This window comes from Apodemus sylvaticus, chromosome 6 (genome assembly GCF_947179515.1).
Source record: "Apodemus sylvaticus chromosome 6, mApoSyl1.1, whole genome shotgun sequence".
NCBI classification, from domain to species: domain Eukaryota; kingdom Metazoa; phylum Chordata; class Mammalia; order Rodentia; family Muridae; genus Apodemus; species Apodemus sylvaticus.
Window position 1 is genome coordinate 20,865,338 of NC_067477.1, and position 21,305 is coordinate 20,886,642.

At 44.7% G+C, this 21,305-nt stretch overlaps 1 protein-coding gene across 3 annotated transcripts in view; it reads left to right on the forward strand.

Annotated features, from left to right (window-relative positions):
• Fbln5 (fibulin 5) overlaps positions 1 to 21,305 on the forward strand; it is a 67,480-nt gene that overhangs the window by 10,095 nt on the left and 36,080 nt on the right. The window lies entirely within an intron of this gene.

Here is a 21,305-nt window from a genome sequence, read left to right on the forward strand (position 1 = left end):
GTGATCAACCTCATGTTTTCTCAACTAAATAACCAATGCATCTCATCAGACTCAGGGCCAGTGCTCTGTCTTCTATGTATTGAATGGATTGAGTGTTGCTACAGAAAAGCCTTGAGAGCCAACACAAGATCTGGAAAGGAAAGTGGGTTTCTTAGGTGGGAGCCAGTGTTCTTATGACTAAAGGGGCCTTGCTGATAGGGACTCTGGTGTGTGTGTGTGGAGGGGGGAAGTAGGCACCATTATGTCTTAAGCCCCAAAGGAATTAGCAGCACCCTATAGAGCTTCAGGTTCTATTGGCCAGTGCTGCCTTGGAGAAGAGATGCCTGAGGTCCTGTCCAGTCCTTTGGTAGTAGTTGGACTAAATTCCTGTAGCTGTCTCCAGCTTTAGAGAGTTACATTGAAGAGAGATCAACAGTGAAGCTCAAAGTCTTTTGAATATGTATCCCTCCGTCAAATCCTTTTAGACTTAGATCCCTATCATAGGCATACTTACACATGACACATGCAACCTTTTATGCTCATGTGGATTGAGGAATATAAAGTGCACACAAAATATAGGAAATGTAAAAGAATGTAATGCAGATAAGTTTGAATTGAAATTCTAATATTTCCTTTCCATGGCTTTAAAAGTGTGAGAGACTATCAGTCTAGCTAATAAGATTTTTGTGGGTTTCAGAGCTTTGAAGTATTGGTCTGTAACTGACAGCTAGAGACTGTGCTGATTATAATATATAAATATGTTCATGTGAATGAATGCGTATTTACACTTAAAAATATTCAAACAGCATGCAAATATGTCCATCAACATTACAGGGAAAACTGAATATACCTGAGCTCATAATTCTTCATTATTACTGGTCTCAAAGGGCCTGGTATGTATGTTGGGGCACACATGCATGCACTGATTGAGATTTACCTTAACTAAGAACATGCCAAGGGAAAATGTGGAACCCAGTCAAGCCACATGCTTCTTAGCTTTGTGGAGAAGGCAGCATTGTGCTTCCTTGTGACACGTAGCAGAACAATGGGCCATTGTAACCAGAAGGAACTCTTTGGACGCGCTTTAGCTGCAACCTCTGAGTTTTAGGAAAGGCAAATGTGGACCCTAGTAAGTTAAGTCACTGTTCAGTTAGGATATGAGACCAGCCAACTACTCCTATCTAGTAGAAGATAAATAGCCCCAAAGAAAAGAAGATATAGCATGTGTGTGTGTGTGTGTGTGTGTGTGTGTGTGAGAGAGAGAGAGAGAGAGAGAGAGAGAGAGAGAGAGAGAGGGGGGGGGGGAGGGGGAGGGAGAGGGAGAGGGAGGGAGAGACGGAGGAAGGAGGGAGGATGCTGGAGAGCAGGCTGTACAGGCTCAGGCTTTTGGAAAAGGGTCTCCATCTGGTCCAGGCTAGACAGTTTTTGAGATGTCTCACTCAGCCCTTCTGTTGAACATTTGGGCACTCTCTGCTTTAGAGCTCCCTGGATGCCCTTCTTCATCCTACCCACCTCCTTCCAGGGACTCAAGTCTCTCGGCACTGAAGCATGCTGGGAAGCCTATTCATCTGGTGAGCCCTCTGACGTCATACCACTTGTGGTTCTGAACCTGTTACATAGACGTGTGGAGCCTTTAATAATGGCCCCTTTGTAAGCCCAGCACAATCTGGGAACCCCAGCAAGGACTGGCACCAGGCCCATCCATTTCCAAAATGTCTAGTATTATGCATTCATAAGTCCTGAGTTCTTTTGACTTCCCTTCACTCCACCCCACCGTTTCCTGACTTACCAAGGCTGAGGCCTCTATGGGCATTGTGAAAGGTGGTGGCGGGGGGCCAGAGCAGGGGAGTGTTGGGAAGGGCAGCTCTCTAACGATATTCCAGGGAACTAGGGCAGGGGGCAGGGGGCAGGGGGCAGAGGAGGGGGAACAAGTTAGCAGGTGTATGCAGGGGAAAAGGCCTTCAAAAGAGAACAGGCATTTCCAGAGCAGTGGACTCCGAGGAGGATACACTAGTGAGTGATGAGAATTCTGTGAGAATCTGAGACATTCTTGAAGCTTTGGTGGCTCATGGAGAGAAGAGTGTATCTCCTCCCCTTCAAAACAAACCTGGTAGCATCACCACCAGCAGCGATGGTAGTGAACAAAACACTAGGTTAGTGTTTGTGTAGTAGGGTCATGGGTCGTCAGCACACTACAGGTAGAACTGGTATTTCTGTTGTGCCTTCAGGGAAGTCAGAGCACAGAGAAGTTAAGACACCTGGCAGTGGTCACACTGTGTGTTGGGTTGAGTCTCAGTTTGAACCATTCTGGCTCTGGATGGGGAACCTGGTGTTTGGGCTGTAAAGATTTATTATATATAAAGGCTATGGAAAGGGCTTTTAGAGAATCAGTGCAGAAGTCACTGTTAACAGAAAAGCCCTTGCTCATTTTAAAAGAAAATTTTTGTTCTGTAGAAGTCTGAACTGTTGAGAGAACACAAAGGATGATGTCACCCAATGTTAGCGGCACCGGCACCAGCTCCTCTTTACCTTTGGATGCTAAATCAGTTTAAATATTATAGGATTATCTGAAAAAAAAGTAAAGATTCTTTATAAGAAGACCACAAAACAAACCCACAAGCCTTCTTTAAAACTTATAATATGCCAGGTGGTGGTGGTGCACACCTTTAATCCCAGCACTCAGGAGGCAGAGGCAGGTGAATCTCTGGGTTCAAGGCCAGCCTGGTCCATATGCTGGGTTCCAGTACAGCCATGTCTACACAGAGAAATCCATTCAGCCCCAAGCTAAACCAAACCAAACAAAATACACACAACAACAACAACAACAAACCAACCAACCAAGCAAAAAAAAACAAAACAAAAATAAAACAAAAACCAAACAAAAAACAATGTCTGCCCCAGAAAGCCGACTTGTAATACATTATCAAACCTATAAATGCCAGCAAAAATTCACTTTTACTGTGAAATATCTAGATGTTGTTTAGATTGATTGTCTTATAAATGCCCTTTTCACAGGAGTGGGGAGACAGATTGGTGTGCAAAATGCTTGCCTCACAGGCATGAGGACCTGAGTTCAGATTCCCAGCACCTACATAGAAAAGACAGGCATGACTGTACATGCCTCTAGCTTCAACAGTGAGAAATGGAGTGAGGCAGATCCCTGGGGCTTGGTGGCCAGCTGGTCTAGGCTAATCTGAGCCAGTCTAGCCTAAACAGCAAGTTCCAAGTTCAGTCTCAAAAAAAAAAATGTGAGGGCCAGCGAGATGGCTCATGAGGTAAGGGCTCTAGCTAGCCAAATTGATTCCTGGGATAATACAATACCACATCTACATGCCTAGTAAAGAGAAAACAGACTCCATCAAACTGTCCTCTAACCTCCACAGAGGCACTGTGGCATAAGAATATGCAGGAACATGGAATAAAATATAACACAAAGGGAGATGTGCTCAATGTCTAATCTAAGTGCACATTTGCATACATGTGGAGCATATGCACACCTCACCACACACACGCATGCATGCACACTTGTGCATCTCCCCTGTCACCACATATGCCTTTCCCCCATTGCATCCAGAGTCAGATCTGTCTAACTTTCTTTTTTTAAAATTTGTTTTGTTTTTTGTTTTTCTTTTTAGATTTATTTATTTATTATATGTAAGTACACTGTAGCTGTCTTCAGACACTCCAGAAGAAGGCATCAGATCTCATTCTGGATGGTTGTGAGCCACCCTGTGGTTTCTGGGATTTGAACTCAGGACCCTTGGAAGAGCAGTCAGTGCTCTTAACCACTGAGCCATCTCTCCAGCCCTCTGTATAACTTTCTTAATTGCCCCAGTTGCTGACCCTATCCCTTCTCCTCGACGCTTCCTTGTGGACACAAACGTGTTTGTCGGGTGCGCCCACTCATAGTCCATTCCTTCTTCCCAACTGGTGTTCTGGTAGCTGGAAATGGGTCTGGAGACTTGGCCCAGTTCTGGCATAATGTTCTGGGCAATCCTCTTGGTGCCTTTGGTCTTCTGCCCCTTCCTGGTTTCCTTTCATAAAGTGTGAGAGTTACCTCGAACAAGCTAATGGCTGTCTCCAACCCATGACACTTGACCTACTTTCAAAGAAGCCATCTTCATCATACTCAAGTTAGCTTGTGTCCTCTTCCCACAGACTGACAGTGCCCAGTGCCCCCAGTGTCCCCAGTGCCCTCAGTACCCCCAGTATCTCTTGCCTTCCTTTTTGACCTCTCTGTTTTGGGTTCCACTTCAGTGGTGACTGAACTCTGTTCTGGAACAGTGAGGCCTTGGGTTTGAGTCCCTGAATCCCTGGTTAAAAGTCTAGATCACTTGGGGCATTCTTGTGGACAGGGGCATAGCGACCCAAGAATTACAGTCCCCAAGCCAAGAATGCTTTGTATTGAGAAGGAGGACAGCTTGGCTCAAGGGAGACCAATTCCTCAAGGCTATTAGAACTCAGAGCTGGAGGCAGTGTGTCACCCAGCTTTTCCACCCCTGGAAGATATGGTAACCAGATTCTTTAGATGGGGGCTGAGGGCAGTCAGGCAGAGCTAACTGGCAAAGAAGAAAGGCTGTTGGAGCTGAGGTCACAGACCTGGACCCAGACATAGTGCAGATCAAACAACACACAGAGTTCTGAGACAGCTAAGAGCCATCTGGGAGCAGTAGGGGTTGGCTATGCTAAATTAAAAGCAAGAGGTGGGGTTGCATGGGCAATGATGGGTTTCCTAGATTCAACCTGCCATCCTGGAACCTTCTTTTCGTGACATATTGCCTCTGTGAACCAATCCTGGAATGTGGTTGCCATCAGTCTCTGTGTATTTATTCCTTATGGGTTTCAACATGCCATCTCTCTGGGTGACATTCTACATAAGCCTGGCTTTGCTAACCAACTTGGCTCAGGAGTAAGTTAGGGACTCCATCAGTAACAGAAATTAGTGATGTGTTCTGCAGCTGAGAAAGCTGTTTCTCCAGAGTTATGCTACTGCAGGGATCTTCTGGTCATTCCTGAGACCACGAGCAGTGCCTTTTATTCCCTAGTTGGTCTGGGCTTTTGTTTTGAGGGATCAGGGCACCCGAACAGGCACAGAGCAACAAAGAACAGATCTTTCTGGAAGATGCATTGAGTTGGCCTAAGACGCTCTTGAGTTATTTTTCCTGACTGCTAGCCAGTATTTAGTCAACTAATTTACTTCACAGAGTGCTTCATTTGTGCCAGGCTCTCTTGTTTAGACACAAAGGGGGAATAGCCAGGGGTCTGTGGTCAAGGAAGGGATATCAGATACTATGCAAGCAGCTGAAAGACAAGGGAGCCTCGGAGTTGCTAATGTGGCACAGGCAGAGGGCCAGGAAGACTCTGGGGATGGAATGGCTGAAGCTCCGAAGTCAGCCAGACCCTGAATTTCTTCTTGGTACTTCCTACAGTTTAGGCCTGGGGTTCTACATATTTGTCTATAAAATATAAAATAGGTATGACCATGCTTGCTGGCACGAAAATATCTTACCTAGAGTCTGCATGAAGTGTCACGCACAATGTTAATTGGACATGATTCATGGAGAAGGCTGCTAGGGTCTTGAAGTGATAACAAGACCAAAGATTCATTTAGCCTGAAATGCATCGAAGGCCTAATTCTTTAGAAACCTCAAGGAATATAAAAAGTGAAAAGACCAGGTGATTTTGGCCCATGTCTGTATTTTCAGCACTCATTTGATTGAAACAGTAAAGACTGAGAGTTCCTTACCTGCCTGGATTCAGTAGCAATATTCTGTTGCATAAAGGAAAATAAAGTCAAATATGTGGGTTGAGTTTGTGCTGGTTATTACCCAGTGTATTAAAATCCTGAAAATAAATATTGAAGAAAAAGAAAGAAACCTTAAGGAAATGACCCAAAGCTGAGCTTGGCCATACTCACTTCGTAGGCCTTCAAAGCTTAGGAGACTTTAGAATCTGCTTAGCTTCCAGAAAAGCTTGGTTTGTTTAAGTTGTGAGACAAAGCCATGGAAGTCAGCCCAGTGTGGCATTTGTTCTCAGCCCCAAGACACGGCCAAGAGCACGTTGAAACCTCAGCCACAGTACAGCAGGTCTGTGGTTAGCACACACGAGGGAGGAACTGGAGGCCCTCGCTTCTAGCAGTCTTTCTGTATTTCTCTCTAGCGCTCCAGCTTGGGCTGTAATGTGACACCCCAGCCTCAAGCTCAGAAAGTGTGCAGAATGGGGGGGCTCCTTAGTAGCTGAGGGGTTTGGGATCAACCCCTAGACTTGGGGAGGAGATGCATCCCACAGAAGCAGGGGCTCTGCAGTTGGATTTTGTAGCCTTTGAGCTGGTCCAGCAAGCTTGTTGGAAACTTAAATTTGTTTTTTGATTTTTGACTTTTGAGTCAAGTTTTTCTGTTATAGCCTTGGCTATCCTGGAACTCACTCTGTAGACCAGGCTGGCCTTGAACTCAGAAATACTCCTGCCTCTGCCTCCTGAGTGCTGGGATTAAAAGCATGCACCAAAAACACCTGGCCCCCTTTTCTAACTATCAATATGGATAATAATACAAACTTTAAAGGATTATTTTGAGAATTATAGAAGATACAGCACACAGATCATCTAATCTGGCTGGCTCGTGGTAGCAGTTTACTTATTAGTTACTGTCGTGGATTTCAAACATTATCCTTTCTGTTGCTATCTCCTACTCCTGTTTCCACAGCCCTACCACCCCTAGTTGTTTCTGTTACTGCTTATCCTTTCTCCTGGGAAATAGACTGAGCATCTCATGCTTTTGGAGGCCAAGGACTGGCCATGTTTCATCTGCAGCTGTTGGAGTTAGCATGGACTTCCACAGAGAACTCAGCAGAGAAGAGACTCTGGGAAGTCAGCTGGTAGGAAATGCAGACATCCCTCCAGAGGTCAGGGAGCACAAGCTATGATGCTCCTGGGTGGTACAAGGTTGCTAATCAAGATTAGAACTGTAATCACCAAATTGTTTGACTTTATTAAAATGTATTATTTCATTTAAAAACAGATTCCCCCAATTAGATTAAAACCTAACTGGAGGCAGCATGCTGTACTGATAAAGGGGACAGCTACGATAGGGGTAAGAGCTGAACTTTGGCCCTTGATTTATTAGTTATTAGCTGAGGGCATTAAGAAAGTCAGATAGCCTCTCTGATCTAAGTGCTGCCAGCTGAAAAAATGGTAGTATTGTGTTAGGGTTCTTAACCTGAGGTCGGTATATGTAAATCAAGGCCTCTAGTTTTTTACCCATGATTCCTGGCTAATGTAGAGTTGAAAGATATCATTGCCATCTAGTATGCTGGTAACTTGCCATGGGCCTCCTAGTAGGACCTCTAACTGCATAAAGCCCGGTGTTTACAGATCACAGCACTGAGGGGAGAGTTACTTTGGACTGATTTTGAAATCTTCATGCTTGTCACTACTCCAGAATTTAGAGAAAGACATTAGATCTGTTGCTCAATCTTGCTATGTGGGGCACTAATGGACACGTGTATATACACAGCTGGGGAGAGATGGCTTGGTCAGTGTCTGCTAGGCATGAAGACTCAAGTTTGATCCCAGTACCCACTAGCACCCATGTGAAAAGCTGGAGGTGGCAGGCGGGGCTTCTGTCACTGGTATGGGAGAGATGGAGTTAAACTCTCTGGAGTCTACTGACTAGCCAGTCTAGCTGAATTGGTGAGTCTTAGGCTCAGTGGCTCAAAAGAAAGGTGGAGAGCAACCAAGAAAGGCATCAGACATCGACCGCCGGCTTCCAGATGCCTGCTCACAGATACACACCCACATGTGCACACATGTACGTGCCAACCAAATATTTAAAAGTACTATAGAACTATAGCACACATTTATCTTTTAAAATGTTTTGGCCACTGTTTTACAATATAGAACTTCCCTTGGTAATCCTATGAATTTTGTTTTGTGCAGTTTAAAAACATTGTTTTGAGAAGGGGGTACATTCATGGAAGACAGTTTTGTGGCATACATACACAATTCACTGGGGCATGTGATTTGTTGGGTCCTCTCCGGCTCCAGAATGTTCTATCATTCCAAACCTTCCCAGTTGTGTGTGTGTATATGAGTGTGTATGAGTATGCGTGAGTGTGTGTGAGTGTGTATGAGTGTGTGAGTGTGTGTGAGTGTATATGTCTGAGGGTGTGGGTGTGTGTGTATATGTGTGTGTGCATGTGTGCAGACTCTGGATTTTCTGGTAACACTTTCTCACTTGGATTGTTCAGATGATATGACTCTAGTCTACTTATGTGTTCCAAACAGTGACACCTTCTACTGGGTGGTATTAATTCATACGAGTGTGTCTCTTCCCTCTGTAGCTTTACTAGGTAGCACTGGTGGAGTTGGTGGAGGCACAGTGCACTGACTGACCTCATGCACTGGGTGAGCTCCACTGTTGAGAGGAGACCAGCCTCTGCTGTCTTTGTGCAGTAGGTCACTTTCCCAGAAACCAGCATGGCAGTTTTCTTAATGATTGACATGCTTTTCTTGGCTTTCATCTCAGATTCTTTAGTGTAGTCATGTTTCTTTTAATTGTGTTTGATTTTGGAATTAGTCAAATGTGTGTGTGTGCGTGCGTGTGTGTGTGTGTGTGTGTGTGTGTGTGCGCGCGCGCGTGTGTAAAGAAAGTTATTGCAAGAGGAGGGATGGAGCATGGGTGGTACAGTATAGAACAGGCCCACTTGGCTCTTGTCGTAGTGGTTCTGACCAGAGTGACAGTGTTCCAGGTCTCCAGTTAGTCCCTGCTGGATGACCGTGGGGTCAAAATCACCTGCCAGGGCTGTGGAAAGCACTAAGTATGTAGTTTTGAAACTGGTAGAAGGGTCATGGTAGAGATGGCAGTTTCACTATGCTGTCCTGGCTAATCTCAAACTTCAGGGGCTAAGTAAGTTTTCTACCTCAGCCTTGGAGGTGGCCAGGGCTACAGTGCTTCCCTACGTGTAAAAGTGGAACACGGTGATTGTACCTTCTTATTCATCGTCAAGGCTAGCCACAGATGTCTTTTCAAACATCCTCTATCTAAAAGTAGATTGAATATACCATTGGTGGACTGTAGAACCAAATCCCCTGGGAAGGTTCAGAATGTAACGTAACCATTTCTGCGCACATCCTGTGTGGCTCTCCTCTGCTATGGATGGAATCTTCAGGACACCTCTGGCTCTCACCTGCACTCCAGCCATGATACGAGAAACAACAACCTGGGTACTGTTTGTGCCACAGAACAAATGAAATAAGAAGTGAAAACACCATCGGATTGTAGGTCATCGGTTTCATGTGCCAGGAAAGAAAAATGTAGGAGTCATATCAGTATTGCCAATGGCAGATTAGTGGAAGTAGCCCCCAAGAGCCCCAAGTTATAATTCCTGCTTTTAGGAAAAGAAAGAAGGGTCTTCATTTCTTGAAGAGCCTGGATCAAGTGACATATTATGCCAATAAACAATGGAAGACAGTGTGATGCTACAGAGACAGCCCAGGCTTTAGACTCACCCACACTTGAGATTACACCCCTTCACTGCACAATGACATAGCTCGAGATTTAAACACCTGCGGATAATATCTTATCTGCAAGATGGGATACCAGTATTTACTTGTGGTAAATGCTTGGAAGTTTAGCAGAGAAGATGCTGTGTGTCTGACAATTTGGTCTGCACCCTGTAAAGGATGTGCTGTCTCTGCTGCCTGCTTCCAAACCTATGGTTGTTTACATTGTAAGGGCAACAGTTCTTCTTTGTGACTTAGCTGTGGATGCTTGGTGGCTTCTTAGCACAGGCTGGGAGACTTGGGAAGAGAGTAGCAAATGGAATGGGAAGGGAGCTAGGGTCTCCCTTCAGTTTATGATTATATACAAGTGCAGATGTGTGATACTTAGAATGGGGCATGTTCTGAGAAGTGCACTCACTATTGGTGGCCTGGTCATTGTCTAAATGTCATGGCATCTCCCTACTTCAGCATCACCAGGACAATAATCACATCAGACATCATATACACACATCCTGTCATTGACTTACTAAGCAAGCATGCCAGTTCTTCTCTTCCATCTGTTGGCTTGGTCCCCACCAAAGTGGCTCTCCCATCTTCTCTGGGACCTCATGGCTAAGCCTCTGGTGTCAGAGCAACTTGGATTCCCTGTTCCCTTTCTTCCCTCTTGAACTACTAGTTTGTCTGGTCACACAGATTCCACGGTGTTTTAGCCTGTCAGGCCATTGTGGGGATTGTGGGCTGGACACCCTCTATACCAGCTTCCCTGGACCACACGCAGAAGGCAGAAATGCAAGGCTCTCTATAACCTAGGTATGTGCCTTGATTTCATCTTTTATATTGAGGGCATGACATAGGGCTCCAGAAGCGGGTTGGATTCTTGGTGGGGGCATTTCTCGGATGCAGGCACTATACCAGCACCTATGATGTAGCTACAGCCTATGGTAGAGTGATCTCTCAATCAGTTATAATCACGGGAATGAATGTAATGAATGAATGGAAGGAAAGCGTCAACAGCCCAGCAAAATGATGTTTCCCTCACTTGATCTCTCACTCCTCACGCAAATCCCACCTCTATGATTTCCCATACTGTATTGGGTATCAAGGGAGACCATGATAACCATGACGGTCACTATCATAACCATGATAAGTCAGCTTGGTGTTGGCATATGGCTGCACCGTGAATAGAGAATAGAACTGGATGATGAGGAAGACTGGGCAGCTGGTGGAACAGATGCCAGTGAAGACCTTTGGGTCAGATGACTTGTGAGGTTCTACCTCCACTGGCCTTTTCTTAAGGGCTCTCTTGAGGGGGAGGGTCTAGTGGGAGAGACTGGGTCTCACACATCTGCCAGCAGCTAAAGCCCTTCCCATACAACCCAGAGCGTGTCCTTCAGTTACGTCCTATGCTGAGGTGCATTGGGCACCTGCAGCCTCTCTTGGGCTTCTGCTTGTTTTTCTCACACAGAGGAGTGTGTCTGAGAAAGGGTCTCAGCCATCTATCTCCACAGGGTCTGTCCATAGACATTCACAGAATTCTTTTCTTCCAGAGCACTCCAGACAGCAGACAAGAAGTCAAGGACTAGCCTTCCATTTCCCTCCAGCTTGTTGGTTTGGGGCCAGAGGGGAGATGGGGACAGCCTGAGCTGGTCCTGCCCTAGGCAGTCAGCATCTGGGGCAGGCTCGAGAGACAACTGACGTGGTAGAGCTAGGGAGGCAATGCTGCCTGGGGGCTTTGCAGTGCTGTCTGACTTTCCTTCAAATTAGAACATTTGCAGAAATGCGGCCAGACGTGATTTATGAGCTCTGCATATTTCACAGGTCTTTACACATCCCCCAGGAATCAGTGAGGTCAGACAGAACAAACTTCACATCCGGAATCAGTATGAAATTGGCATCTTCCATAGTTCCAGTGGGAGGAGGGAGGATAATAATTTTGAGGGAGGTTGTATGAAACAATGCAAAGACACAAAAAATTCCAGCCTCTGCTTCATTCCTATTGGGGACAAAGAAAAGATATATGTTTTCCGTATCTGAGCCTAGTGAGGAGCAGACATGTCTGCAGGGGCCACTGTTGCTAGGATGAAGAATGATGGGACAGGGCTGCTGGGATGACCGATGAACTCAGTGAGAGCTCAGGAGAGACCATAGCATCTTGTACTTGTCCTTTGGAGGACACTTCGTTAACAGTGATAAATCGACATTCCTGGCTAGTTAACATCTCACGGCCCAGCAGGGCCTTTCTGTCTCGCTCACCACTGCATTTTTAGTGCCTGATGAGAATTTGCCGAGTGAAGGGATGAGCCACACACGGAGAATGGAGTGAGTAGGATTCAAGTGAGAGAGAGAGAAACTGATAGCATCACAGGTAGTGTTGCTCACAGAGGCCCAACTTATTACTGCTGGTGAATCCATTCATTCCTTGAGTTCTTGTAGGAGTCAGGTAAGTTGGTAGGAACTGCAAGATCTGATACACACTGCTCACAATACAATGGGCCTACATCAGGTACAAGGTGTTGGGGTGGCCCTGGCTAATGTAGTCACAACTTTCCAGGACATCGGCATTTATTTAATTAGACAGATAGCCATGGGTCCCCTCTCTGTATCAGACTCTGCCAAGTTTGAGCGATGGGCAATTTACAATCCCTACCCTTGGGATCTCCCAGCTGAGCTTTGTGAGGGTACTGGGTTGGGGGGAAACAGGCACATAAATAGTCAGAATCTCTCCAAGGGTAACCAGTGAGATCAGTTGGGGCCAGGTTCGAAAAGGGTGCTCTGTGTGAATTCTACACCGAGAAGGGATCTGCTGGCCTTTAGGGGATCATTGAAGGTTTGAGCAGGATTTTCCTGTTAGGGAAGGGTGGGGGAAAAATAAAGGCTGGGAACAGCATGGACAAAGAGGTGGAGCAGAGAAGTTCATGATATGTTCTCAGTCTTGGCTATGAGCACCTGCCTATGCACACACCTACCCAGTGTGCTTCGTAGGCACAGGCTGAGAACAGAGAGACTGAGAATGAGAGATGAGACTGAATATTAGCTGGGCCTAGACTGTCTGCCGTTGAGAGCCATGCAACTGATTTATTCTTTATTCTGTGAACAGAGAATTAAAAGCTAGTCTTATGCTGGTGTCTTAGGGTTTCTACTGTTGCAAAGAGACACTCTGACCATAGCAACTTGTATATAAGAAAACATTTTTTTTAATTCGGTATATTCTTTATTTACATTTCAAATGCTTTCCCCTTTTCTGGCTCCCCACTCCCCGAAAGTCCCATAAGCCCTCTTCCCTCCCCCTGTTCCCCCATCTACTTAAGGCTGGTTTACACTTTCAGAGTTTCGGTTCCATTATTGTTGTGGCAGGAGATGTGGTAGTATGTAGGCAGACACGGTGTTGAAGAAGAAGCTAGAGTTCTGCATCTTGATTTAAAGGCAGCATGAGACTGCCGTATTGGGTGTAGCTTGAGCATATGAGACCTCAAAGCCTGTTTCCACAGTGACACACTTCCTCCAACAACCTACACCTACTTCGACAAGGCCACACCTCCTAATAATGCAGCTCTCTATGGGCTGAGTATTTAAACACATGAGTATTTAAACACATGAGTGTTTACACATGAGTCCATGGGGCCATTCCTATTCAAATGACCACAAGTGGCTTCAGGATTTCTGTTTTGGAGGCTTAGCCAATGGGGTTCTGGATCTAGTCATAGCACTGCAGCAAGCTGACAATGGGGCATTCCAGTCCCTTCTTCTTAGTACTCTATCTTCTCATTCATGTGAGAGGAACTAGATAGCAGCTAAGGGTCCCTTCAACTCCCTCATAGCCAAGGCTGGCCTTTACTACCATTCCCCAAAACCCCATAAACTCTGCCATGTGCCATGTGCCATGCTATGATGGTACATCAGGGGTGGCTTAGAGTCTTAGTCCTAGTGACTAGTGACTGGACACTTCATATCTGCCTCTATGTTCTCAGGGCCCTTATTAGAACTCTCCTTTAAGCTGGAGCAGAGCTGTGCCCTTGTCAAGTCTTTCTGGGAAGGGGCATCTGTGGGTTGTCAACAGCTCTGTGGATGATGAGCACATGGAGTGTGAGGAGAATCTGCAGGCAGCCATGTAGAACACAGCCTCTTGGGAAGTCAGTGCCCTCTGAGATTGACCAGGATTTTAAGACTACAAGAAGTCCACAATGGCAGAAGTTTGTAAGAAATGACCCATCTTAAACTTCTGGGGCACCTTTTCTTAAGTCTTTTTTTCTTAAGATAGGGGCTCAATTATCTAGGCTGGCTTTGAACTTTCTATATAGTTAGGGATGACTTGAATGTGTGGTTCTCCTTCCTCTACTTCCTAAATGGTGGGATTACCAATTATGTGGTCCTGGGTAATTGGTACATTCAAGGCAAACATTTTATCACCTGAGTCACATCCACAGCCCATGACATCTCAATTGTTTCCAGGTCCTTAATTCAGACAAAATACCAGCCATGCCCTGGAGAAGATCCAGTCAAGTGCAGATGCTCAAATCTCTCATGTCCCTGTGCAGTGCTGGACTTAAACCTTCAAGTACCCAATTTCTTTCCAGCAAGGAGGAGAGGGTCCTTCATGCCCTTCTGGACAGTGGGCTGGAGTTCCAGGGTATCTATATGGGGACAGGAAGCTTGACTGTGGGTACAGGGTTTCCTACGAGTCAAGCAGATTAGCACCAAGAGGTCTTGACTTTGGGTGTGGCAGCCCCATGTTCTAAGAGGAAACTGGAGCAACCCAGCCCAGATGTCACCACAGTAAGCCTCTTGGGAACTTTCTAGGTAAAGGAATTAGCATTTTATGATTTGCTAGCAGAGAACACTTCTCATACTTCCTGATGTAGGACTTTGAGAGCTCTGAGTGTCTGAAGCTCCTAGTCTTTGATTTCTGAAGGACAAAGTTGATGCTTCCAAGACTACAGTTAGTTTTTAACCACAAAAACTTTGTCTTCACTGGCAAAAGGGATTTGAAAGCTGAGGCAGTGGCCAGGGGAATTAACTAACCCAGTCCTCATTCCTACTCCTCCGAGTTCCTTCAAGGGACCATGGGAAATGGGATGTAGTGAGTTCAGGGAGCCCAACTCCTGTACAAAGCACAGTATGACTGTGCGAAGACTGAGTATCCTGGGAGAGCCCATTCTGCTGGAGGCTCCATGGAGAATTAGCACCTGCTATGTGACATTATGTACCAAAAATTCACTTAAAGTCTTTGGATTTTTCATTATCAAAGCAAATGCATTGTTATGGAAAGAGATGGGATCCAGAAATGGAGTGACTGTGGGCAAGTCATTACCTGGGTATGGGCAGAGGATGCTCTGAGGGGAGTGTAGACTCTCACTGAGAAGGGAGAACCAGTGAGCACTGCAGACCCTCAGGTCTGATCTTGTCCCACGTTAACTTTCATATTCTAAGGAGTTTGGTCAGGGTGTGGAAAGCCAAGGCATAAACCAACCATTCTTTTAAAAAGTAGGATCTTAACCCCAGTCCCTCTCCTGAGAGTCTAGACTTGCAAAATTCTCTCCCCAAACCCACTATCTGGACACATCAAGCTTGGCACCCTCTGTAAGCAATAGAGCTCCATTTTACTCCCATATAAGCTCAGTGAATAGTTGTTACACTGAGTACCTTTGACTGTTAACTTGTTATCTCTCCAATGATACAAAAACAAAAAGCAAGCAAACAACAACCACAACAACAACCACAACAAGAAGCAAGGGCCAGGAAAGCTCAGTACCTCTGCAGATAGACAGGCCATCAGTGAGTTAATAGAAAACAAAGTCATCAAGACCACGGGAGACAGTGTGGACTTGGCCTTGGCTCTCTTGAGCAGGGAAAGCTTGCCAGGGTCACATTCCAGGGCAGCTTTCTGACCATGAAGCACAGGATATGGGATTCCAAATCAAACTTCGCAGCCACACGCAGACTAATAGAGTCTCATCAACAAGGTTGTTGAGAGCAAATGAGGAGAGAAAATGAGGTAGTTCGTCCTCCCTGAAGCCTAGGAGGAGCCTCCACTGCAGGACATGCTGGTGTGTGTGTGTGTGTGTGTGTGCATGCATGCATGCGTGCATGCATGTGCGTATGTGTGTTTGTGCATGTGCATGTGCACGTGCATGTGTGTGTGTGCATGTATAGCTTGTAGAATGTTTGTTTGCAAGTGTATCCATAACAGTGTTACAGACTAGGTGTCTTAATGAGCAAAGGTATATCACATCATGGCTTTGGAGGGCGAGATGAACATGGTTGCCGGGTCAGGTTTTTCTGAGGGCCACAGGGTGTGGTTCTGCTGCGTGTCTCTCTTCTTGACCTGTAGCCAGCTGTGGTTCCCCTCTGTCTTAATCAGGGTTCCTATTCCTGCACAAACATCATGACCAAGAAGAAAGTTGGGGAGGAAAGAGTTTATTCAGCTTATACTTCCACACTGCTATTTGTCACCAAAGGAAGTCAGGCCTGGAACTCGAGCAGGTCAGGAAGCAGGAGCCGATGCAGAGGCCATGGAAGGATGCTACTTACTGGCTTGCTTCCCCTGGCTTGCTCAGCCTGCTCTCTTATAGAACCCAGGACTACCAGCCCAGGGATGGCACCACCCACAAGGTGCCCTCCCCCCCTTGATCACCAACCAAGAAAATGCCCCACAGCTGGATCTCATGGAGGCACTTTCCCAACTGAAGCTCCTTTCTCTGTAATAACTCCAGCCTGTGTCAAGTTGACACACAAAACCAGCCAGTACACCCTATGTCTGCCCTTTCCCTTCTCTCTGCACATGGCTCTGTCAGTTTTCTCTTCTTAGAAGGTCACTGATCATCATAGATTAGGGCTTTATTTTACTTTAGCTGTGCCTTCAAAGATCCCATCTCCAAATGCAGACATTTTATGAGGTGCTGGAAATAGGACTTAAACATATACATTTGAGGAGGCAGAATAACATGGAACACAGCCCCTTTCTCTAGCAGGGACCCTTCTGAGGCTAGAGACCATGGAGAAAACATTTTTAAAAATCTCTAGGAGACCTTCTTGCATCTTTACCAGCCCTATTTTGAGCCCATTGGAACCTCCTCTTTTGTGCCCCAAAATACTTCACTTGAACTTTTACTGGAATATTTCTCACCATTTCTTCTAGACCAAAGTTACACCCACGCTTCTTGCACTAAAGCCTCTATCGTGGTTTTCTTTGCATCTCTTGAATCCCTCACCTCCTGTCTAGAATAGGAGGGGGTCAGTTATGTTTGTTGGCCTATGGATGGGCCCATGGTCCAAAAATGTTGAGTATTAAGTACCGAATAAACAGGAAGATAAGGCTATTAGCAAAAGCCACAGCAATAAACCTTTGCTTCAACTCTTTGCCCTCAATGACAAAGCCGAGCTACTGAATTTATAAAGAAGAGAGCCTCTTTCCATTCTTCCCTCATGGCTTGACCACAGCAGGTCAACAAAAGAATCTGCAAACTGGGTGCTTAGCATTCTTGAAACCCCAGACTTCTGGCTCTTTGGGCCAGTTTTGAAGAAAGTCTTCAATCATTTCTTAAATAATGGCATTCTTCTGGCCCGACTCTATGAAGACTTCTCTTTCCACCCCCAACCCAGTGACCTTCTGGCCCCCTGTTTCTTGGCTGAATGTCTGGGTCTTCTGGAGAGAGCAAAAGCAGTTTCAGCGGTACTCGGAGTCCTTCCCACAGAGGCAGAGTCACGCTCCCTGGAAAGCCTGACTCTGCACAAACAGTAGGGCTTCAGCAGGCCACCTTCAAAAAATAGTGTAAGACTTAAAAGCACCTCGTTTCAGAATAGAGCTTAGAATAGAAAGAGTGTGGTGCTGTCTAAGGTAAGTCACCCTTCTCACTAAGAGAACACTCACCTGAGGTTGGCTCAGGAGATCCTTTCTTACCCTGGCCTCCCTTCAGACCCAAGCTGCACTGGCACAAAGCAACTCAGTGCCCACGCTGTCCTTCTCTGTGGTTCCTAGGATGCTTGGCAGGGAACTCAGATGCCTGAGTCCTTGGGCCATCCATGCCTGCTAACTGTGTGCAGTTAGCTCTTTTGTAATGTTCCCTGTGGGCCCTGACTGACAAAAGAGAAGAGGAGAGCGTTACATTGGCATGTTCTTCAGAGGTTTCCGCTAACTCAGCAGGTTTCTTGGACTTACCTTTTAACATTTACCTAGATACTGTTGGTGCTTTAGTTTTTTGCTTGTTCATTTTTTTGTCTTTTGAGACAGGGTCTCTCTATAAGTAGCCATGACTGTCTTGGAACTCACTCTGTAGATCAAGTTGGCCTTGAACTCACAGAAATCCACCTACCTCGTGCTGGGGTCAAAGGCATGTGCCACCATGCCCAACTGCTTTGTTTTTTTTTTTTTTTGTTTTTTGTTTTTTGTTTTTTTTTTGTCAAAGCACACATCAGCACTAGAACTCAATGGTTCACTGAAGCTGTAATGGCATTGAATTGAACTCTAGAACACACTATTTGGGGAACTCAAAGAGGGGAGCTTCAGTGAGGGCATGAAGACTAAACAAGTCCTCCTAGAGGATTACAGCTGGGCTGGTCTTTAAGGACAAGAAGAGAGAATGGGTCTCAGTGGTCTGACCTCAAAAGATCCCTGCTAGAGAAGACTCTGTTCTATGCTGCCAGAGACAAGCCTAACTCATCTTGGCTTAGTAAACAAAAGAACACAAAGCAACAGGACTACAAAAGAATACTCGGTGTAAAATATGCCACATGTAGTTTGTGCTTTAATACTGAAAAGGCCTAGGGACATTAGTTCCAGACATGGCCAGATCTAAGAGCCTTGGCCTTTTCTTGTCTTGGATTCTCAAAATAGACTGTGTCTCAAAACTTCCAGGCTTATGTGTTAACCCAGAGAGATTGCCTCTGATCCCCAGAGCATCAGCAAGAGGACCTTGGCAGGCTCTGCAAGCCAGTTTGGGTCTCTTGCTGTTTTCCAAAATAGTTATACCAGATCACACCCTAAGCAGCAGTATGCAGGGCATATTTTGAGCTGAACGCTCACCAATAGTTGATATTGGCAAACTTCTTCATTTCTGCCAATCTGGTGGTTTCTTTATAAATAGTATGTAAAAACAAACAAACACACACCCAATAGTCTCTTTGTTGCAAATGTGTAGAACTACAACTTATTTCTAAGTGTTGATCTTATGTTGAGATGGCTGGTGAAATTCTGTCATCATTTCTAGTCCTTGGTAGAAGTTTTTGGCTGTACTGACAATTACATTATCCAAGAGTAATGGATGTTTTTCTCTTATTTTCCAGTCCTTATAGTTTTTACAAATTTATTTCTCATGTTTTCTGTACTGGTGGAGATTTTTAGCATAATGCAGAGTAAGTGATGACAGTGGACATCATCTGTCTCTGGGTAGCTAAAAGGTCACGGTTAATACTTCATTATGAAGAATAATGTTTACTGAGTTGTCTTTCTCTTGCTTAAAAAGTTCATGATGAGGGCCAGAGGGTACAGTACTTACTCCACAATTAAGACTGGAGTTTGGATCCCCATCACCCCAATAAATGCAGGTGTGATAGTCTACTTATATTCAGGTGGCAGAGACTCTCACAGTCAGAGACAAGGGATGCCTAGAGCAAGCTGCCTCATTAGACTGTCTGAATCAGCAATCTCTGGGTTTAAGTGAGACAATGCCTCAATATATAAGGTGAAGAGTGTTTGAAGAAGACACCTGGCATCAAACTCTGGCCATCACATGTATACATACATATACATATCATATACACATATACATATTTGAATATCGTACACATATATGCATGCAAAAATCATTATGTATATCAGTGATAGAGTATTTGCTTAGTAAATGGAAGACTCTGGGTTCTATCCCCAGCACTGAAAAAAAAGAGTGGGTGTTGAATCAAATGCGTTTAATACAAGCATTGGGATAATTATACACTTTGAAAATGTGCTTATATGATTACTTCCATTGGTAGGCTTGTATGTCTGTGTATGTGTGTTGTGTGTATGTGTGTTGTGTGTATGTGTGTGCATGTTAATGTTCTTATTCCCACAGGTTGAAGCTTGCTGTCTCCAGGTCACTCTTCACCTTATTTCTTGAGACAGTCTTTCTCTGAATCTGGAGCTTTCCTGTTTATCTAGGCCTGCAGGGTAGTATGCTCTAGAGATCTGCCTGTCTCTGCCACCCAGTGCTGGGTAACAGCCATAAGAATCCTTATGTTTATGTACCAAGTACTTTTCTGAGTGAGGTATCTCTCCAGCCCTTGGTAGGTTTTCTTGTTATCCACTTTGCATATTCATTTCTAAGATAACCACCTTGGTCATGACATAGCATAATGTGTTTAAAATATCTGTCTGATTTGTTTGGCTAGCACTTTGTTTAGGATTTTGGACAGCAATATCTACAAATTAAAGTGGCCTCTCACATTCCTGTTTTGAATTATGCTGGCTGATTCTGGTATCATATCATCTTGATAGAGTGAGATGTTTTTTCTTTCTTAGTCTCTGGAAAGCTGAACTGATCTATTCATGGACTGTTTCATGGAAACTTCATTAGAATTTGCCTGTAAGATCACTGAGGTCTGGTATTTTTGTATGTGTGTGAATGGGAAGGTTTTCAGCTGCCAATATAAATTCTTTACAATTATGGGGTAATTTGACTATTTGGATTTTCTAGTCTCTTTTTTTTCCAGGCATGGTCTTACTATGCAATGTAGGTCTGGCTTAAACTCAAGCTGTTCCCAAACTGGCAACACTCCCCGCCTCCACCTTCTGGGTGCTGGGTTTCCAGACAGGAATCACTACATCTGGCTCTTAATTCCTCCCTCAGGAGTTTTGCAAAGTTATGTTTTTTTCTAAAAATGACTTCATTTATATTTTTAGATTCATTTGAATGAACTGTTCCCTACATTCTCTGAATGATCTTTTTATTCCCTGTTGCAGCCAGAGTTCATTTTATATTTTCATTTCTAATATTTTTTTAATAAAAATGTTTATTTTTTTATTATTTTAAATTAGATGTATTAGTATGTGAGTACCAGAGCCTGCTGAAGACAATGTCATCAGGTGACCTGGAACTGGTGGTACAGGTGACCGTGAGCAACCTGATGGTGCTGGGAACTAAATTTGGGTCCTTTACGTGCTCTTAAGCACCGAGCCACCTGTCTAGCCCTCTAACCTGTTTTTTAAGTGACAAATGTTGCAAAGTCATAGAACAGTTTAACCATTTTAAAGAACCAATCTCTGGTTTTGGTAAACTCATTTCTTTTCTTGTTTTTCCTTCTTTTTATTTTTTCTGCTGCTATTTTTCAAAAGTATTATTTTAAATTGTGTATGTGAATATATGTGTCTGTGTACGGATAGGTACGTACATGTCCAATATGTGTGTCTGCGTATGAATAGGTGTGTACATGCAAACAGAATAGAGCATTGGATCCCTTGGAGCTGGAGTCCCAGGCATCTGCAAGCTGTCTGCTGGTGCTGGAACTGAGCTCAGGTTCTCTGCAAAGTTAGCAAATGTTCACGACCACCTCTGGCATCTGTCCCATCCTCTGTTGTGATCTTTACTGTCTTCTTTTTAAATGTTGTGTTTCTTTTTTCCCTTTCATAATTCCTCAGGGTTGAGACATAATTCATTAATTTTAAATGTTAAGAATTTTCTTTATCGGCACTTGAGACAACACACAACTCTCTCTCTCTCTCTCTCTCTCTCTCTCTCTCTCTCTCTCACACACACACACACACACACACACACACACACACACACACCATATGTTCTACAAGTTAGAATATATAGTTACATGTTAGTTAACAATGGGAATATGTCCTGAAAACTGT